Genomic DNA, 21778 nt, shown 5'->3' with positions numbered 1-21778 from the left:
GAAGAGACACTGTCTGCCTTCAATACCTGTTAGTTAACAACATGGGTTATGAGTATTCAGGAAATTCAGGCCAATGATTATAGCATCAGTGGAAAGCATTTAATAAGAGTTTCTAAGAGCCCGACATTGACTTACAAATTGGCATCACTTCACACATTAGATATGTTCTTATAAAAGTTATGTTATGATATGAAAGTATAAATTAAAAATGTACTGTCTTATTTGGTTTTTCTTATGATTCTCACTATATGTGGCCCATATACAATCTTGACTCCAAAGAAATTTAAAACATATCTTGACCCTAGAGAAATTTAAAATATATCTCTAAAGCCCAGAATTCACTGAAACATGGCTTCTGTTGTGTTAGTCTAAGTATCTGATTCTTCCATAAAATCACAGAAATAAAATACACTCGTTGAAGTCTTTTGTACCAGACAATGACTGTTGGCATTCACATTTTATTTTTTCAGTATTTAGTAGCTATATAATATTAGCAAAATATTTTCTCTCATTCTCAGTTTACACATTTGTACAATGATAATAATAATAAGGCCTACCTCACATGGTTACTGAGAGAATTAAATGAGATAATTCATATAAGGTGTTTAGCATATGATAAAAGCTTAATATATGCCATCCATTTTACTAACTTTATGGTAAAAAACTCATTAACTTGATTTTGATTGAGGTACTTTATTGCACTCATTAAAATATACATTAATCCATCATCTAGTATTTATTGGAAAGGCAATCTGGTAAGCATTACAACCTTAAAAATAAATGCCATAAATAATTACCAAATCACTGGAAATTCTGACTTCTCAAGTTCTGAATAGTTAAGTAGTTATTCAAATTATGCAAGCCTCCATGTGTACAGGTGAACTAATGACCTGAAAAATGGACTGTTTCTGAGTTTAGTCAACAAAATGGTATGAAAGATACTATGGTATAAAGATCTTTTAAAATATTTCACATCAGTAAATAGTCCAATGACTTTCATCAGTGAAGTTTGTTGCCCTCAAATACCAAAATTTGAAATAATAAAAACTACCAGTCATTAAGTGATTACTTTTGGGCCAGGGATCACATTAATACTTTATGTGCGTGGCTGCATTTAATTCATATTTTCCTATGAGTATAACTTATTTTACAAATAAGAAAGCAAAGACCAGAGAATTTAAATAATATGTTTCCAAGTCACATAGCTGGTGGCAAAAGCCAGAGTTTGACTGGAGTTTACATTAGATGTGTCACTGTACCATGCTACATCACAAATACCTATTCCTTATTTAAGAGATTATTTTGGTGTCATCTTACACAACCGGCATATACATATAGTAGCAAAGGTCTCTGAGTAACACAAGTGGGTGGCAGGACCTCAGCCATGTGACTTGGATCACCACTCTATTCTATTAAATAAATAAATCACTACAATGCTAAATCAACACTGTAGGTCCTTCATGTTAGACAATTCAGCACTTTTATGGTTTCAACTTTTTGCAGATATTTTGAGATTTCATGGAGTTTAATAATTTGCAATTTTGTTGAAGTAGAAATTGAAATATAAACTGCCACACTGATATGTAAGAGTCATTTAAAACGTGTAGAGAGAGAGCTAAAATAGCATAGAGATAGAGCTAAAACAACATCTACTCTTCGACATATTATTCTTATAGGATTTCTATGTAGTTACTTCGATCAAGTGATCTCTAGTAATTTCTATTACTTTATTTTAATAGGAAAATTATCCTGCCAAGAAAACAAATTACTAAGTTAATCTGAAAGATTCAAATTTTTCAGTTACTCTTTATTTTTAAAAACAATTAATTAATATATTTTGAATATATCAAGATGGATCATTCTTGAGAAGCTGCTGTTACACCGTAGATAAAGATTTGAGTAAGATTTTCCTTACTACTCAAATGGTTACTCTGTGAATTAACAAAATGTAACAAACGGATAATCTGCTTTATACAAAAAAGAGGATGAGAAAATCTTATACGGTTAGTCAAATTAATAATAATAATGTTTACAAATTATACTGAGATTTAATTTACCCAGATATTTTGTATTTGTTATTTATTTTCATTTTTCAATAACCATGTGAAGTAGGTGGAATCACAATTATCCTAACCTTAAAGGTGGGAAAATTAGACTCAAACGAGTTAAGTAACATGCTCAATGCTAATAAATTAAATTTGATTTAGAGCAAGTAACCTAACCCTAAATTTCATGCTTCCATTTTAACAAACTACTTTGCTAAGAATTACAGTTTTTAACCAGTATTGTTAACTGAAACCAATTCAAGAGCTATTCTACTACTCTTATCCCCTGTAGTCTACTTCTCTAGTACTAATTATGTCACTAATAATTCCCTTGATGTCATCTGATTTTACTTCAGCAATTCGATACACATTTTGTTAAGTGAACCTCAAAGTAACTCTCATTACTAGGGCTGAGGAAAATGAAGCACAGAAAGACTGTGTCTTCGTGAAGGGAAAGAGAGGAGCCATATCTTTTAGCTTTGGATAATGTGATCTTTTCACGCAAAGCTTCTCTTCATTGACAATAGCAATATTTAATAATTCACTTGGATAACAGAATGGGCAAAATTCTGTAATTTTATAATTATTTGTACATTGAGAGAATATTTTTCTGAGATGGTATTGGAAGCTGAAATTCAGGGAGATTGAGTGATTTTCCTAAGATTTCCCTACATTCCTCTGTAAGGAAAAAAAATCAAGATGAGAAACCAGATATTTGAACCTTTAATATTTTAGAACATCAAGAAAAACAATTAACAATATAAATTTTTACAGAAACAGATTTTGAATAAAAAGAAAAACCATGAAAAACTAGAAGTATTAGAAAAAAAAGTGAGATGGTAAAGACAAAATGAGTTGTAGGATAAAATAAATAGAGAGACAAAAATCAGGGCAGGGATATAGGGGAACCAAAAAGAGAAATATGCAAAAGGTAGAGAAAAGAACAAAGTATTTTTTTCATAAATGACTTACTCAAAGACACTATTTCCTCTTAAAAAGACATAAAGGCATTCAGCTTTTGATTTAGAAGGAGTTTATAGCCATGGGCAGTCCACCTCTCTGGTCCCAGAAGCTTTGCATCAAAGCTTTTCACCAAATAGCAGTGGCTTAGTCACTACTAGACCAGGAGGGGTACCTGGCCTCAAGAATAAATCACAAAGCTAAATGGACAAAGTGAAAGGGACTGGGCCTGTGTTTACTGAAGAGGTCAACTGAATTCAGAAGGAAGCTGTTCTACAGTTTAGCAAGAACAATCTTACACAGAATCCCTGGCAGAAAATGCTACCATTCACTGAAACTCATGGTAAACTATTAAACAGTTGGCACAGACTCATTTATACTAAGCAGAGGCAAAAAGATAAAAATAAAACGTCCCACATGTAAACAGCGAGAATGTAAATTAAATCTGCCTCTAGCAGAGCCCTTCAATGTTGTTACTTCTTTTGGAATATTTCCTGCTCTGGTCTATTTTTCTTGATACACAATCAAAGTATTAAATAGGCTCACCATAGAATCTAAAGTCATCAAAATGGAAACACTTATTTCACTTTTGCTTCAGTAATTATTTTTCCATCTTGCTTTTTCTCATTAAAAATTTTACAATCATTGGGACAACCCAAGATACTAAATGGTAAATCTAAGAATGTATTCACAGAAATTTGTGAGAATTGCATGATGATGTGTGTAACAAAGTTTGGAATATGAAAGAACACACTTTAAAATAGTCATACACATCATAGATAATGAAAATATCTTACATTTATACTAATTTAGTTTCAACTGCAAGAGATTACCTTAAGCCAAGGCAGAAAGTGAGAAAACTGGGTGGTGGTGGTGGTGGTGGTAGTAGTAGTAGAAGACTGTCATGTGGTTAGATAATTTAAGAATATAGTTCAAGAGTACTTTTATTTCTTAATCAGATGTATTTAATCAGATGTATTTCATTTAAGTCTATGTATAGCTTAGAATGTATGCTAGTATGTACATGAAGTTTGTAGTGTATGTTGGGTCAAAATAGTGCTATTATTGGTGATCCCATTTAATATTAGTCTAAAGTGTGTGAATTTTAGATTAAGTGAATGCCATTCCAACATAAACAGATAAAAATGAAGAAATTAGAAAAGAGAATAGTTGAGTTTTTTAAACTTAATTTTTATATTCTATTTACTAGAGCTCACTATGACTAGGTTAAATGATCAAATTTGAAGAGGGAAGGATGCTACCAAAGGGCAGGATATGGGCTCATACATATAAAGTCTTCTTTATGAAGGGAGGGGCAGAAAGATGATCTGCTTACATAATTTATTCTTATACATGTTGGGTATCTGCTGCTCTTTATCAGGCTTTTTAGGATACAGCCAGCTTACTGTATTTTAATGTAAACAAAAAAGATTTCCATTCTATCTTCTAATTTTATGTTCTTAAACTACATTTTAGTCTATGTTCCGTATGTTTTAACATGTCTTTGACCTTGTATTTGTCAATTTAGAGTATGCATTCATACTGAAGTATCAGGTAAACTGTGAGCTAAACTTGTTCAAATTTTCTTTTTCGACGCTTTGGCTAAAGTGATGAGAGGTGAGAGCTGAACATACAGTAAACGTTGACATTCTGAGAATACTTATTTCCCTTTTGTTTTCTGAGGTCACCTCTCAGACAATAATAAACTGTGGCTCTGGGAAAATTCAGCTATCCTTTTCTCAAAAGCTCCCCTAATTGTGTAAAAACAAACCAAAACAAAACAAAACGCAACCTCTGAGGAAAACTTGGTAACAGGAAGAGTTCTCCCAGTAGGAATCCCAAAAGCAGGGTGATTCGTCTGGCTACTTATTCCTTGTTCATAAGTTCATGCCAAGAAAAATATGTGCAAAATCTTTATTCCCCCAAAGAAAAGATTCATTCATTGATGGCAGTCTCTATTCCCTTATCTCATTTTTTCATATCTACAAGTTGTTTCTATTTCTTTGTTTGTTTTATGACTTAACTAAAGTCAGGAGGACAGAGATTTCATGTCCTGCAACCTAACAGTAGATAGCAGATTATATCCCTAAAAAACATTTTGGATAATGACCTTGAGTTTTAACTAAGTTTAATACACAGTTGCATTTGTTGCTGTTTTCTGGCTGGATATATTCAAGCCAAGAAGAAGGGATAATTAAAGGCAACCTCCTTGGCCCAATCCCACAGCCCGTTATCATGCTTAAAAACAAAACAAAAAAATCAAAAACAAATCCTGCTATTTCGTTAGAAAATGAGAAAGAAGTGAGCAAAAGGGAGTGTGGCAGAATGATACCGACTTCCATAACAAACTAGATAAACGCCCAGTATCCCACTGTACTTTAAAGACTTAGTCCTTGGTAGCTGCTAGTTTTGTTTTGAGAAATGACTTCATATTTAAGGTGAAAGCTGTATTAATATAAATGGATTATTAACTAAGTTTTCTTTGGCCTCTGAGACTTGAACAGTTTTTAAGCCCATTCATTCATGTTCTGTATAAACCAATTCTTTTACTGAGAATCCCTGGGGTGGGCCTACATTCCCAGAGTCACTTCTTGCTACTAATTATTGTTGTAGTACCGAAGGGTGGCTTTTCCTTGATTTTTCCCCACTAATCCTCACAAAGAGCATTTGTGGACTTCACTGAACATTTAGGATGATGGAGTGGGTTTATACCACAGAAGCAACCTATCAATGAACAACAGATGTCCATGTTGCTAAAACCCTTTAGCCATCATGCTATTCACAATTTCTCGTTGACCATCTTTTGCCTCAAGCTCCATATTCTGCCATGTTGTCTGACTTCCTTCTTGACTTCCTTTTCCTCCTCTCTTTTTTGAACTGACACTCCAAATATACATTCATTCATTATGTAGATCAGTCTTCTTACTGTCTCCGTCTAAATCAATTGCTCAACGTCTACGTTCTATTCTCAAATTATTTTCCTTAAAGAAGAGTTCTATTTCTAAGAGGAACTCTTGCTAGTAGCTATAAACAGATACATAATTTTCTCTCCACTTGCTCCAGAAATTTTTTTTAAGATAAGATTTTCTTCAATGAAATTAGGTACAGTAATCTGTGATTTATATTCTATGTATATAATTGGAATTATGACTTCACATCAAGCACTTCTAATGTATGACCATATTAAGGAGGAAACATGTATTCAATATGAAAACTAATAGTCAAATAGTAAATACAATATAATATTATTAAAAATCCAACCAGTACATCTTTACTCTTTAATTGTAGAAATGTAGGATGAGGCTATTAATAATACATATTGATCCATTTTTATTAAATTTTGACAAGGAATTAATTTTGCCCTAGTATAATCAATACCCTTAAATGGAACCAAACTCATATATGGTATTGATTTCCAGGAAGGGAAAAGTCATTACATTTTTGCTTAGGGGAAAAAATACAATTATCCATAACTTGAACTTGGAAAATACTAATTCACCTTTTCCTAGAAAGAAAACAGACATGGACAATTTGTAGTAATAACAGGCTACTGAAAATTTCATACAGGAACATTTTTGGAGGGGAGAAGCACTTTTTAAAAAATCTTTGATTCCTTTGTATCAGAGATAGCTTTGCCTGTACTAGGTGCTAAATAAGTGTTAATTAATGGAATATGTTGCGTCACTTAGTTGTATGGGATAGATAACCTGGCCAACAGCGCTAAGATAACAGTCGAACAGGTCTTAGGTTAGAATACTGTCATACCTGAGAGTGCTCCAAGACAAATTACTCTTTTATGTGACACATATTTCTTACCATGTGCTCTGCTTCTATCTCACCAAAACCAGCTTCCATATAGTTGCTACTCCTTTATAACCATGGTTTGCATATGGCTTTGGTTTAATACCATCTCTCAGGCTCTGTATCTTACAGCAATCTTGATGTATCCTAACCTCTTGTACTCTTGTTCCCAGCTAAGTTTCTTATTTTCTAGTTAAAAGTTTCTTAAACAGTAATATCATTGCTTGTCTTTTTTTTTTTGTTGTTGTTTGTTTCCATAGGTGGCACATCACTGACCACATGATGTATAGATTGGATTTCCCTGGATTAGATGCTTACCTAATAACAGGAGGTGAGACCGGAGGGGTAGAGCACATGCTTTGTCAGATTTCCCTTAAAATGGGGCTGTTGTCAAAACACACAGTATGATGTCTCTCAGGATAGCAAATAACTACGAACTGATCTCTGATCAATACAGGGGGAATGCTTTACAAATCAGAAACCAGAGAATGCTGTCTTGCTTAGATTCTTAAACTGAACCAAATAACTACCACTGTACTAACATCTACAGAATAGAATTCTTGTTCCCTACCTCCTACCTCTTTCACACTTACTGTCAGCCACTGCATCAACTCATCTCAAATAAGCAGGTGCAATGACATAGTAGAAGAGGGGCATACACAACAAGGACTGTGCTGGGATTTAGGAGATCATCCATCAGGCTGGACATGCACAGTAGTTAGTTCACTGTGATATGTCTGACATCATAGCAAATTCTCCTGGGGAAACCGGAGTGGGGGGAGCTTAGGGAAAATGAATATGACCTTTAGCTGTTGCTTAGAGAACACCTCTCTTTTTTTACTCATTGGTGGAGGGGAAAAAAGGCTATGCTAATTATATATTTGTTTCCTCTCTATGGAGTCTGCCTGACAGCTACTCTGTTCACATGTAGAGATCAAGAGATCTACTAAGGAAAATGACAGAGAGCAAGATGCAGAAGAGAAGTTCACAGTAAAAACACCAAATGGTAAGAGTGTGGATTTCTCAAATTTATGTTTGCATCAGTCACTTATTTGATTTTCTTTCTGTGAGATGGTGAAAGCGAACTGGGCAGGTGGGGAGACGGTCAGAGTGTAATTAATTCCAGAAAGGGTAGGAAAAGCATGCATATTTGTTTTTCTTTTTCATATTCATACGCAAACACTCACAATGCAGATGACTTGAGGAAGCATTTATTCCTCAAACAGATTGGTCTATGTGCCAGAGGGTGTATGTCCTTTTAGCTAGTTTCTGTCAGTAAGTAAAAAACAACCAAATCACATATTCAAATGAGTATGCAAAACAGATATCTATTATTGCTCTGTACCAAATATAAAAAATAAAAGAGAGTGGAGGAAAGAAAGTATGTCCCATTTGTGCTGGATACAGAAACAAAAAGAAAATAGGAGATAAGAAAAAAAAAAAAACAAAAAACTTCTTTGTACTGAGCCTGGGAGTCTCCCCTCAGGACAACACTCAACATTTTCTAGCGATGCTAAGGATAGAAACAACCAGCTCCTGAACTTTGAAGTAATTGGATCACAGATGTGCTTACACTGAGATTGGAAATATGGAAATACATTTGTAGAGAGGAAGAGGGTTTTTTTTGCGGGGGGGGGGGGTAGTTGTAATGAGAGAGTTGTCAAATTAAACCCAAACTGCTGTAAGTAAAATAAATTACATGTGAAAATTCAATTCCTGATACTTTCATTGGGTGGGTACATGTGCTATGATATCTGAAAATAACTCTTAATGTTATTAAAAAGTTTAGTGTTAAGGGAAGCAAAAGTGATCTGAAGTGACTGTTGGATATTTTTGTATCATTAAAGAATGAGTACGACACTTTATAAATATAACATGGTGCCCTTCAAGCACTTATTATATGTGTGAGTTCTTGAGGGGGGAAACAAAAGAAGTAAAGATAACATTTGTGGATGTAAAGATGTTTAAAATACTTGAGAAGGCAAGATTAGAATATCTGAAAGAGGAACAATATAGAATACACAGATAATCAGAAAAGAAAGATAAGTGGGGGCTGAAATAATAAGAAAAGGCTTAGATAAAATAGGGGCCTGAAGAGATGAATATAAAGGAACACAAAGGCAGAAGACAGGCATTTTAGGGGCACATTAAACAGGTGTGTGACAAGAGGAAGGGGAGGCGTCAAGACAGGGAGAATATGGCTTATTTAGGGGAGAGTAGGAAATTTTATCTGCCAGAAACAGAGGTGTCCCTTTGGATTATGTTTCCAGAAAGCTACAAAGGGAGCTTTGGTTCTGTATGGTCCACTTGGAAACCAGGAGATATGTATGAATTTCTGCAATGCCATCATAAGTGGACAGACACAGTGGGGAGAGGGAGCTGGACTTGCCACACAACAAAAATAAAAATCTGGAAATATGAAGAAAATCTGGGACTTGACTCTAGCTGTCTGACTTGCTGTATAAGCTTGAACATGTCACACAGTTTCTTAACTTAGCTTACAGACAGTTGATGGAAACTTTCCACTCTAATATTTACAAATCATTTATTATACATTCACATGATGTTAAAAACAATACTTACACTAAAGAAAAATACTGCCGGTGTGATTAAAAATAATTATGGTCAATAAGATAATTTGGAAATGTTACTGTATTTGCTTTCTGTATCTTTTAAGAGACATAACTATATACTTGAGCATCTAATGGTGAAGAAGAGGACGTATTGATGAACTAGAATATTGCATAGTCCATTTGATCCCCAAAGTGTCTATTACACAGAACTTCAGTGAGAGTGAGGACTAATAGTGCTGGGCCACAGAAAGTGCTTAACTGAGTTAAGAGTTGAAAGAATATGCCTAAGTGTATCAGCCCATAAGGTACACTCTAATTTAGGTTTTATGTTTTTTCCTTAATTAAAAGATCACTTCAAGATGATAATTCAATGAAATTTGCTTAAAAATAAAACAGACATTATTTCAGTTGCACCTGTACTTCAGGAACCTACAATTATGACAGCTCATACAAAGTAACCAAGAAACACAAAGAAACATCAGTGGAATCAATAAAATCAGCGTTTATGTTAGGTGCAAGCCACGATTCAGTGCTTAGTCCTTCAACAGGGGGAGTGGGAGGTGGATATAGTTGCCATGAATGCTTATCTGCTTGTTAACGACTGCTCCTTTGTTTAGTATAATCTTGCGGGTCTCACGGACAAAAGCTGTGTTGGCTTTCAGAGCAATGAGTTTTGAGGGTCCATCCCATGTGTTGGAGTCTTAAAAGTTGGGGTGATAAATGTGAGGCCAAAACCCTTCACTCCTTGGGGAGGTGCTGGGAATTGGGAGGTTCAGTCTCAATTGTATGGCACTGGGCCAGTGGTAGGGTTTATGGCAAGAGTATATTTCAGCCTTTCCTACTCCTTTCAACATGGGTATTTTCTCATTCATCTGATGAAGAGGAATAGATCAGCCAGTGTCTGAATTTCTTTCAGAGGGACTTGCTCTGTGTGTTGCTGCACGTGTTGTGTCTTTGTGAGGAGGGCAGTTCAGGCGACCTCTATGCCAGCATCCTGGTTCACCTCTCCTCCTAGATATGTTTCCGTACCTCTCTATACTACTTATTCAGCCTGTAAAATGGATCTAATCATAGTACCTTCTTTATGGCTAAATATCAGAGATAACATATACAAATCTCTGAGCATATTGCCCGGCACACATAAAGCATTCAAAACATAATAGTTTCTATCATCATCATCATCACATCATCATCATCATCATCATCTCAACCTTACTGCTTTGTGCAGAATTTCAGAGAAAATATAGATTCTCTGAGGTACCTTTAGGATCAGTAAATGATACTAGTTGAGAAATCAATATTAAATGCCTACCAGTATGGGCATACAAGTCAAAAGATAGCAATAATAATTCTAGAAGAAACCCTTGTGAAGCAGAATAATTGGAAATGTGATCTTATGTTCCAACTTACATAATAAGTAAAAGGCATCTGTTTCAAAAGCAATGACTCCACTAGTCTATATGCTTTTAATATATGCTCATCTTGCAGTCAACTGCAGTTCCTAGACTAACATTAATATTCCTCAAATGACAAAATTTCATCAACTGAAAATTTGGTTTCTGCCTGATATTCTAGTTAGCTTTGCTATTTTAGACTCAAATAAGCAGCTTGAAAAAGCCTTAAAAAGTCATTGTCATTCCTGATCGCAGTTCATATTACATTACCTGTAGAATTTCATCCCCAGTTGAATTACTCATCACCAATTTGATCATTCTTCCATAATTAGACTCTTTTGGTGAAGGATAAACTCTGAATATTAATACCAGAAGACTAGATTTAGAACAAAGAGCAGGATGGAAGGTAAATTTGGAATTTATCATTAGAGTTTTTGGCTTTATAGTCATAGAAATGATCCCTCTGCATATATTTTTAACGGACAGTTTACAACAGATAGTAACAAACTCATCTTTTCACTTGTCATATTCAGTTAAGACATCTTCCCACTGTCTTCTTGAACTGGACTTCCCCTGAATTTTCTCTTAAATGTAGCATTTATTTTAAAGTAAATAGTCAATAGAAAGACCTTAAATTTAACATAGTTAAAGTAAAAGAAAAGACAAAATGCTACAGATAGCAATCACATACTGAGTGTCTCACTTTTCACTTTCTTATTCTTTCCTCGTTCATTTTTAGCACAAGAAGCACAGACGTGAATTAGAACTTGGAGACAACTTAATTCATTCATCTCTTTTCACAAATGAGGCCCCAGAAACTCAAAAAAAAAAATCCTCATACTTGAAGACAAATTGGATTTTTGTTACAAAAGAAACATCTCAGTGCCCAATAAAATCTAATATGTCTGAATCCATATTGAAAAGAGTTTGAAAATGCAATATTTGATTACAATAATAGGGGAGCCTACAAACTTGGGCAAAGTTCCTTGCATAAAAGACAATTATTAAATTCAAAATTCGAGGAAAACAGAATACAAAAACTCAAAAGGAAGATGTTAAAGAGAAAACTCATACAAGCTAACTCTAGAGGGCTGCTTGGAATCAATTTTGATGTTTCAAGGTCTAAAGTGAATTCCAGAAAAAGGTATAAATGCCACTGGGATTTTTATCTTCTAAATTTTTAGTTGTCAAATGGCTGCCAAAAAGAACACAAGTAACAAATGTTGGCAAGGATGTGGAGAAAAGGGAACCCTTGTGCACTGCAGATGGGAATGTAAATTGATGCAGCCACTGTGGAAAACAGTAGATTTCTCAAAAAACTTAAAATGTAACTCTCAAGTGACCAGCAATTCCTCTCCTTGGTATAAACCTAATTAGTGTTTTAAAAGTAAAAACACTAATTCAAAAGATACATGCACCCCAATGTTCACAGGAGCATTCTCTATAATTGCCAAGATACCGAAATAGCCTGAAGTGTTCATCAACAGATGAATGAATACAGAGGATGTGATACATATATGCAATGGAACATTACTCAGTCATAAAAAAAGAATAAAAGTATGCCATTTGCAAAAATGGACTTAGAAGGTGTTACGCTAAGTAAAATGAGTCAGAAAAAGACAATACTGTATGATATAACAAGTATGAAAACTAAAATTTCAACAGACTACTGAATATAACAAAAAATAAACAGACTCACAGACAGAGCAATTAAGACAGACAGTGGGAATTAAGAGGTACCAACTATCATGTATAAAATAAACAAGCTACAAGGATATATTGTACAACACAGGGAATATAACCAATATTTTATAATAATTATAAATGGAGTATAAGCCTTAAGAATTGTGAATCACTAAATTGTACATCTGTAACATATAATATTGTAATAAACTAGACTTCAAAAATGTTTTCAGTAGGATAATGTATATGCGTGTAATATGTGTAAACACAGGAAAACAATAATACAAACATACACACCTCTTCTGTGGCTTTTATTATCAAAGGAGAAGTGTGAAGACAGAAGATGGAACCTCATCTTAAGAAAAATTAAGTCAGGTTTTTGATGTATCTTTCTATGACTACTTCTTTCAGAGAGATTTAAAAACACTGGGCTGTGATGCTTTTCAGAAAATAATGTGAGGATGTTGATATAGAGATATGAGAATAACATACATATTTTTTTGAAGGGCAGAATCCCTCGGGCATGTGCTCTGGTACTCAGGGAAGGAGGTTACTCTAGTAATGTTTGAAATCCTAACTAGAAACTGAATCATAAACTTTTCATGGGGAACATGGCCTGACTTGTCCACACATTGATCTTGGTGTCCAACCAGGTGATGGTGGTGGGTAGACTACCTACATAGTTTAGTTCTTAACCCATTTGGGTTCTAATACCCATTTCTATGCCTTCTCCATAGTCCTAAAGAATAAGGATCACCGTTCAGTCCATATGAAACAACTTATGCTATATACTCTCAGGCTACTAATAACTGTGGATGAGGATGATCATGCTGTACACTTAGAAAGTATGTTTGACCCAGATAGAAATGTGTCAACATTTTCAAATTAATAAATACCTATGAGATATAGTATAATAAATGCTTTACCTTACTTCTCTGCTAATTTTCAAAATCAAGTTTTCTTTCAAAATGCTCCTGAAATATATATTTTAATAATTGATGTGTCATAAATTAAGTTACTTGAGTATGGGCCTCATCTGTATAATCGTTTGTATTAGTGAAACATGTTTCAGTAATAGCTCCCTGTTGTGACTGACTAAAGCTATTATTATACTGTTCCCTGTCATCGAGAATACATTATAACATCTATATGGTTTTAAAAATTTTATACATATCTTTATGTAAACTAATTCTTTGATGGTAAGGTCTATTTATGAGTCATTTTTTAAATTTTTAAAATAAGTTTTCTTTTTTTAATAGTGAAAGTTTTTGTTTTTCTTAATTTTTTTTTCCTTTAATGAAGGTACTGGGGATTGAACCCACAGGATCTCATGCATTCTAGGCATGTGCTCTTCCACTGAGCTATACCCACCCCTCCATGAGTCATTTTAGTATAGTTTTTTAAAATGTGTTGTCAAAAGTATCTACTAAATGGAATATAGTAGTCAACCCTGGGAGGGGGAGGGTCACTGGAACTTTCTCCGTGTGTTTCCCAAAGAACTTGGAAATAAGGAGAGAGAAATGTTTTCTAAGAACGAAACTATGAAATAAATAAAGAAGGTACTGGGGCAGAAATATGTGATACCAACATTGAGGATATCACCACATGACATCATCTCCAACTACTTCTAAAAACAATGTGTCTATAAAAGTTTTGTCAAACAATGAAAGCAGAGAGTAAAGGGAAAAGTCTGAGGCAGGTCTTGGCAGTGTATTTTCTCCCCCTGAAGGTAGAGGGCGCTCTGCCCAAAGTCTGTCTGCAGAAAAATACAGACCAATAACAGGAGCCATTCAGATCATACAATTCTTCTTGTTCCAATTTCATGCATAGACAGAAAATTCCAAAATATACTTTTCTTCCCAGGTAGCCAGGGATGGTTTCCTTATACTTCTATGTCTCATTTTAATTTAATAAAATGTTAGTTTTATATACTAGTCTCTATGAATTTGCTTAATATGAATCTACCTGTAATTGATGGACAAACTTACAAATATCCAAACCTGCAAATTTGAGAGCCAGGACTTCTCTTACGATGACTTTGCCAAACATATGACACTTTATGGGAAACTTCCTAGGAGTCAATTGGCTTTCCTTAAAGACAAACAACTTCACGGACCATGTTCCTTTTCAGTCAGAATGTTCCATACAGGACATCCTTCATCAAGTATATTACAAGCTTTTCCAGAAAAGGTAGAGAATGCCTTAACTGACAAGGGCTTAACTTCCAAAGTAAACAAACAGCTCATACAACTCAATAAAAAAACAAACAACCCAATGCAAAGATGGGCAGAGGACCTAAATAAACATTTCTCCAGTGAAGACGTACAAATGGCCAACAGGCACAGGAAAAGATGCTCAGTATCACTAATGATCAGAGAAATACAAATCAAAACTACACACCAGTCAGAATGGCCATTATTAAAAAGCTCACAAACAATAAATGCTGGAGAGAGTGTGGAGAAAAAGGAACCATCCTACACTGTTGGTGGGAATGTAAATTGGTATAGTCACTATGGAGAACAGTATAGAGGTTCCTTTAGAAACTAAAAATAGACTTACCATATGGCCCAGAAATCTCACTCCTGGATACGTGTAAGGAGAAAACTCTAACTCAAAAAGATACATGCACCCCAATGTTCACAGCAGCACTATTTACAATAGCCAAGACAGAGAAGCATCTTAAATGTCCAGGGATGGATGACTGGATAAAGAAGTTGTTTTACACACACACACACACACACACACACACACACACACATACAATGGAATAATTACTCAGCCATAAAAAAGAATGAGATAATGTCATCTGCAGCAACATGGGTGGGCCTGGAGATTGTCAAACTAAGTGAAGTAAGTCAAAGAAATATAAATATATGGTATCATTTACACGTGCAATCTAAAAAAATAGGAGACAAATGAACTTATTTACGAAACAGAAACAAACTCAGACATAGAAAATTTATGGTTACCAAAGGGGAAAGGAGGAGAAAGGATAAATTAGGAGTTTGGGATTAACATATACACACACCTATATATAAAACAGATAAACACCAAGAATCTACTGTGTAACACAGGGAACTATAGTCGCTGTCTTATAATAACCTATAATGGAAAATAATCTGAAAAAGTATATACATATGTATGTGTTTATATATATATACATACACACACACACACTATATATATATATATATATATATATAACTGAATCATTATGCTGTACACTAGAAATTAATATAACATTCTAAATCGACATCCTTCAATTAAAAACACACTAAGATAGAGACTGTATCATAGTTTGTGTTTCTGCCCCTAAGAGGTACTGAAAAAATAGCTAGGTAGGATTTGGAGGCAATAAAATGTAAACATAAGACATTCTAATGCTGCGGATTTTACTTTCCTCATGTTACTTTCCTTGCCACAGAAATAGGTGCATTAAGAGAAGATAACTTTGCTCAAAACAACATCCTATGTATTTATTCAGAAGACCATTTTATTTCATTAACAAATGGCTCTATTCAAGCGAAAAAGTACATTGAAAAAATACCCTCATACAATAACAAAAAATCATTAAGGGAAAGCTGCTAATTTCCTGTTATTTAGTATACATCAAAGCTTCTGGAGTAATGCTCAGAACTAGTGCAATGAATTGCTCTTATATTTGCTGCATCATACTCAAAAGACAAAGTTCAATGGTGTATTTAGTCTTTGTTGTCTCATTCTTTGCTAAGAATTCCACTCTTAAGAACATGTTGTCTCTCTGACACTATGCTCTTATTGAAACTGTAGATGTAGATTTAAAATAGATATGAGATTATATATTCAATTTGCATACTAATGCCCAAATACTAAGTGAAACTCTTTTAGAGTTTTAAGAAAAAGGGTTTAGTTTTTTTTGTTGTTTTTTTAACTCTCAACATTGGAAGATATTCCCCTGTTGGCAGAAACTCATAGAACATTATAGAAAAATTAAATTGCTCAAGGATTCTCAGCAAAATTGCTGGTATAAAATTAAATTTCCAAGCTTTTTAGCATTTCTTTCAAATTAAAAAAAAATCTGGATCCTCATTATTTGAATATTTGTTTTCAAAACTTCCCCTTCAATGGTGTTTTGCAAAGATACGTTTTTTCAATGGCATAATTCTTGACATTTTATATGCGGAATCTAAAAAACAAAACAAATGAACAAGTAAAACAGAAACAAACAAACAAAAAAAAACAAAAAAAAACAGAAATAAACTTACAGATACAGAGAACAAACTAGTGGTTACCATGCAGGAGGGGAGTGATGGGAGGGGTAAAAGAGGTGAAGGGGAATTAAGAAGTACAAACTACTAATTGTAAAACAGGTAAGTTAACAAGGATGTAATGTATACCACAGGGAGTATAGTCAACAGGTTATAGTAACTTTGTATGGCATATAATCTATAAAAATATCAAATTACTACGTTGTACACCTCTATTTATTTATTTATTTATTTATTTATTTATTTATTTTTAAGGAAATATGCCATATCAGTATATATGTGAGATCTTTTGGGGGGGGAGGGGATTGGCTATTCTTTTCTTTATTTGTTGTAACATTACATTATATAAAAAATTATGCATACACAAAATTATAGAGAATACTATAATATAGTCCAATTTATCTTCTCTGTAGTTTAAAAAATTGCTGGTCATGGCCCATCATCAATATCTTTTTTTTTCTAATTTGTTTTATTTAATTAATTAACTTATTTATTTATTTATCATTTTGTTTATTGAGTTATAGTAATTTTACAATGTTGTGTCAAATTCCAGTGTAGAGCACAATTTTTCAGTTATACATGAACATACTTATATTCATTGTTACACTTTTTTTTCGCCATGAGCTACCATAAGATCTTGTATATATTTCCCTGTGCTATACAGTATAATCTTGTTTATTTATTCTACATTTTGAAATCCCAGTCTGTCCATTCCCACCCCCTACCCCCTTGGCAACCACAAGTTTGTATTCTATGTCTATGAGTCCGTTTCTGTTTTATATTTTGTTTTTTGTTTTTTTTTTTAGATTCCGCATATGAGCAATCTCATATGGTATTTTTCTTTGTCTTTCTGGCTTACTTCACTTAGAATGACATTCTCCAGGGCCATCATGTTGCTGCAAATGGCATTATGTTGTCAGTTTTTATGGCTGAACAGTATTCCATTGTATAAATATACCACATCTTCTTTTTCCAGTCATCTGTTGATGGACATTGAGGCTGTTTCCATGTCTTGGCTATTGTAAATAGTGCTGCTATGAACATTGGGGTGCAGGTGTCATTTTGAAGTAGGGTTCCTTCTGGATATATGCCCAGAAGCGAGATTCCTGGGTCTCTATTTATTTACTGAATAAATAAAATGTATCAAATGAACTAGCAGTTTTACTCAATTATTTTTATCAGCTGGACTAGAAAGAAGTACTTCTGTCACCTAGTGAATATTTGCTTATTAAGTAACTGCATAGTGGTTCCCCAAAGTCTTAAGATCATTGCCCAACACTCCAATTAATTTCTTCAGAATAAAGAATATTAACCACTTTGAGGCAATGTCAATGGATTATACTCATGAAAGCTTTTAGTACCAAACTGGAGTGTAGTGGATATAACAGCATCATTTGTTTTAGGTGAATTTATATCTATCTACATATCTATCCATATACATATAAAATCATAAAGGTAAAAATTTTTAATTGCTAAACTATTTTGGAAGCACTTTGTCATTCAGCAACTAACATCATTAACTGAGTCAACTGTATGTACATTTATTTCAAGATGAGAGTATCTGTGACAAGTCATTAACAATACGAAGTCTCAGTAAGAAAGACAAATAGACAGTAATCTAGGAAGGATTAAAAGTAACATTTAATTAGAGCTAAGGCACTCTGAAAACTCACTGAAAATAGTAAAGTGATCCTGACCCACCGGTATGATTGATCAAGATGGAGGAACATTAACAATCAATAACCAATAAAACATCTCCCACTCAAGAAGGGAAACAGATCTTACATCTGAGAGTCTATGATACTACATGTAAATAAGAAAAAGAATGAAAAACCAAGACTATAATATGAAGAAACTTATTTATGTTCTCAAAACATTGAACAGTGCTGTAGAAGAGTGTTATATTAGTCTGTGACTGTATAAATTTCTCTTTTAACCTTTTAATTATACTTATTATGCATCACGAAGAAATGGTTCAAATGCAGGTATATCACAGGATGCAGCAAGTAGTAGTTAACCTGAAATACATTATTCAAAGTTGTTCAGTTAATAGGATCTAGCCTTATGTAATATATTAATTACTGCTGGAAACTTGGTGGGTGTCTGATCACACTGTGAGTTAATACATAGTATAGCATTCAAAATTTCTTAAGACCAAAGAGCTGTGAATGAAATAGGGTTGGTCTCAGCTGGAAAGCTATTATGCATATTGTGGGAAAACAATTATATTCCCTTACTAATAAAAATTAATAATAACAGAATTCAAAGTAGAAAGGAAATATTAACATAAAGATAAATATTAATTTATTTAGTAAATAAATGGTTTTCCTTCAGCTAGTAGACTTCTGGACAGAAAAAAATATATAATATGTCTTCTACCTAGCTAACCATGAGAGTAAATCACTAGTGATAAAAATGAATTAGGAGCAAATTTTGAGGAAAACTGCATTCAACTCTTCTAGCAATATATAGCTTAGAATTTTCCTTATATTCAATACAGAATGAGGCACACATAGGAAATCCCTTCCTATTAATAGATGTACATAAACATGTTTTTAAAGAAAAATATAAAAGTATTTGTTTCTTGTTTTTCAAATCAAGAAAGTGGCAATAAAACCACAGGGAAAAGTTCCCTTTCCTATACAGTAGAATCTTGTTTATGTGATTTATATATAGTAGTTAGTATCTGCTAAATCCCGAATTAGCTAAGGGAACTATATTCAATATCTTGTAGTAACCTATAACAAAAGACAACATGAAAAGGAATATATATATATATATATATACACACACACACACATATACACACACACATACATACATACATGTATATATACACACACACATACATACACGTATAACTGAAACATTATGCTGTACACTAGAAATTAACACACTGTAAATTCACTATACTTAAATTAAAAAAAAATTTAAAAGCTAAAGGTATAAACCAGTATTACCTCAATAAATGTAAAACTAAATTAAATTAAAAAATAAAAACAGCAGGCTAAACATAAGGATAAGTGCACAGGCAGAAATAATTAAAAGCAGAAAACAACAAAATAGAAAATAATTACAAACCCTAAAAAAACTACAGTAAATAATTATATCAGAAAATACATATTACAGTTGTAGATTGTAGTCATTTCAGAAAAATATGATGGTGTTTCTGGCTTTCTTCCTGGCCCCAAGGGCCTTTCACCCTTGCAGCTGTTCCATTTAACCTCCATCTGTGGGTTCCACCTGACCCAGGGTCCTGAGATGAGAGTTGCTTTAGGCAGATGGGCTCTAAAAGAAGCCCTTTGTCAGAAACCCTTGACTCAGTGAGGGCTCCATTGTGATCTCAGTATCCCTCCAGGGCCCAGGCATCAGCTAGTATCTCATCTTCCTGGTGAACCCTATTCCCACTGAACACACTCCCATTCACTGCTAGTGCTCCACAACAGCCTGGTTTTCTGGCACTTGGCCTGCTGCTGCTGGATGGGCCTTTGTCAATTTCTGCTTACTGCTCTGCTGACCCTCTCAAACTGACATACTGGTTTTAGACCTTGAATATGAACCTTGGATAATAGTGCTTGAGTCCAATCTGACCTTGGGCTGATCTGATTTAGAAAGTGAGTTCTAGAATGATCACTACTTGTAACCTTTCCTTAAGAAATAGCTACTTGTATTTACAAAATAATAACAGTAATCATTATTATAATTAGAATTCTCAAGGAAACACTTCCAAATTCAAGAAAAGACAGTCCTTCAGCAGCACAAAGATGACAGGAAAATTGAACAATATCTTTGTTAGTAATGAAAAGACTGGGAGCATATCATGGCCAAGTGTTCGTTAAGGAATACTATTGCTGCCTTATAGACCTCAGACACTTAGCCTCTCGAAATACATTTTTACATAGTGTTCTCCTGGGTCCTGGCTTATTTTACATCATTTTACTTGAAACTTAGGAAGAGATGAAGAAGATACTGAAAATGAACTTGTATACCTTTTTTAAAAGATAGTAATACATGGCTGAAGGGAAAAGCAGGGAGAAATCCATAAATAGGAGTAATATTCATAAATAAATTCCATCTCAGAGGAGTCTGATGAATAGTTTAGCTCTATACTTTCTAATTTGGTCAAAGAAATGGAAGAAACATGATTTGTCACATGCATCTGGGAGGAAACATTAAACTTTTGGTTAAAGAAAAGGCACAACTTTTTGGAGATACTGAGTCCTACAGAAAATACTTTGGGAATCTTGACATGGTATTTGTTATTTAACAAATTTTAGTTACCTAAGAATCCACTGAAACAGTTCTCACAAATTGCACATTTCTGGCTTTTTTTCAAAGTTTGAGTTTAACACAAACCAACAAAATAAGTAATTGCAAATATCAAAGTTCAATACAATAGAGAAACTATTTTTTCCAGAGTCAAAATCAGATAAAACATTATCCCAAACAAGTAATGCTAAGAAAAAAAAAATTCTAGTGGAAAGTCATGAACCAGAGAGCCTTTTTTTTTTTTTTGGTCCTTTGAGGATTACAGGTCTACTCCTGTAGTGAAATGAAGTGAAACAAATATGCTGTCTTTAAAAATAGAAATGAAATCAAAGGGGGCAGGATGAAGGATGCTTTTCTTTTCTTCAAATTTCCAGCTAATGTTTATGTACTATGTTAAGTTATTTATGGTCCGATACCAATGAGAAGAGATAGGTTGTCTAAATTCCTGGGAGAGCACCCCAAATTTCTCTTGCAAATCTAACTCCTTACTTTTCTTTCTGATTCAGCTTGGACACACCAGTGATATACATCTTAATGTGCTATAAATATCTCCTAGATAACCAAGTGTGTTGAAAAGGTCCCCCTCTCAACTGAGCAACTGCATTAATTATATGAAGAATATTTTATTACATTGGCAACAGATCTGAACAGCTTGTATGAAGAAAGGTAACTCATTTTAATGAATAAATTATGCATATATAGATATAATAAGTGTACACATACAGCATGTAATATCTGTATAGATATATGTGTATGTATTTACATTTTATTCATTGGTTTTCTGGCACTTAGCCTGCTGAAACACT

General features: G+C 33.7%; 1 protein-coding gene and 1 non-coding gene across 2 annotated transcripts in view; both read right to left on the bottom strand.

Annotated features, from left to right (window-relative positions):
• Positions 1-21778, bottom strand: part of PTPRD (protein tyrosine phosphatase receptor type D) — a 1875912-nt gene that overhangs the window by 838328 nt on the left and 1015806 nt on the right. The window lies entirely within an intron of this gene.
• On the bottom strand, positions 13754-13827 carry TRNAS-AGA. The gene has a single exon. It is a non-coding gene; the product is annotated as a tRNA-Ser (tRNA).

This window comes from Camelus ferus, chromosome 4, assembly GCF_009834535.1.
Source record: "Camelus ferus isolate YT-003-E chromosome 4, BCGSAC_Cfer_1.0, whole genome shotgun sequence".
In the NCBI taxonomy this organism is placed as follows: domain Eukaryota; kingdom Metazoa; phylum Chordata; class Mammalia; order Artiodactyla; family Camelidae; genus Camelus; species Camelus ferus.
This window is presented reverse-complemented; position numbering and strand designations above follow the sequence as displayed.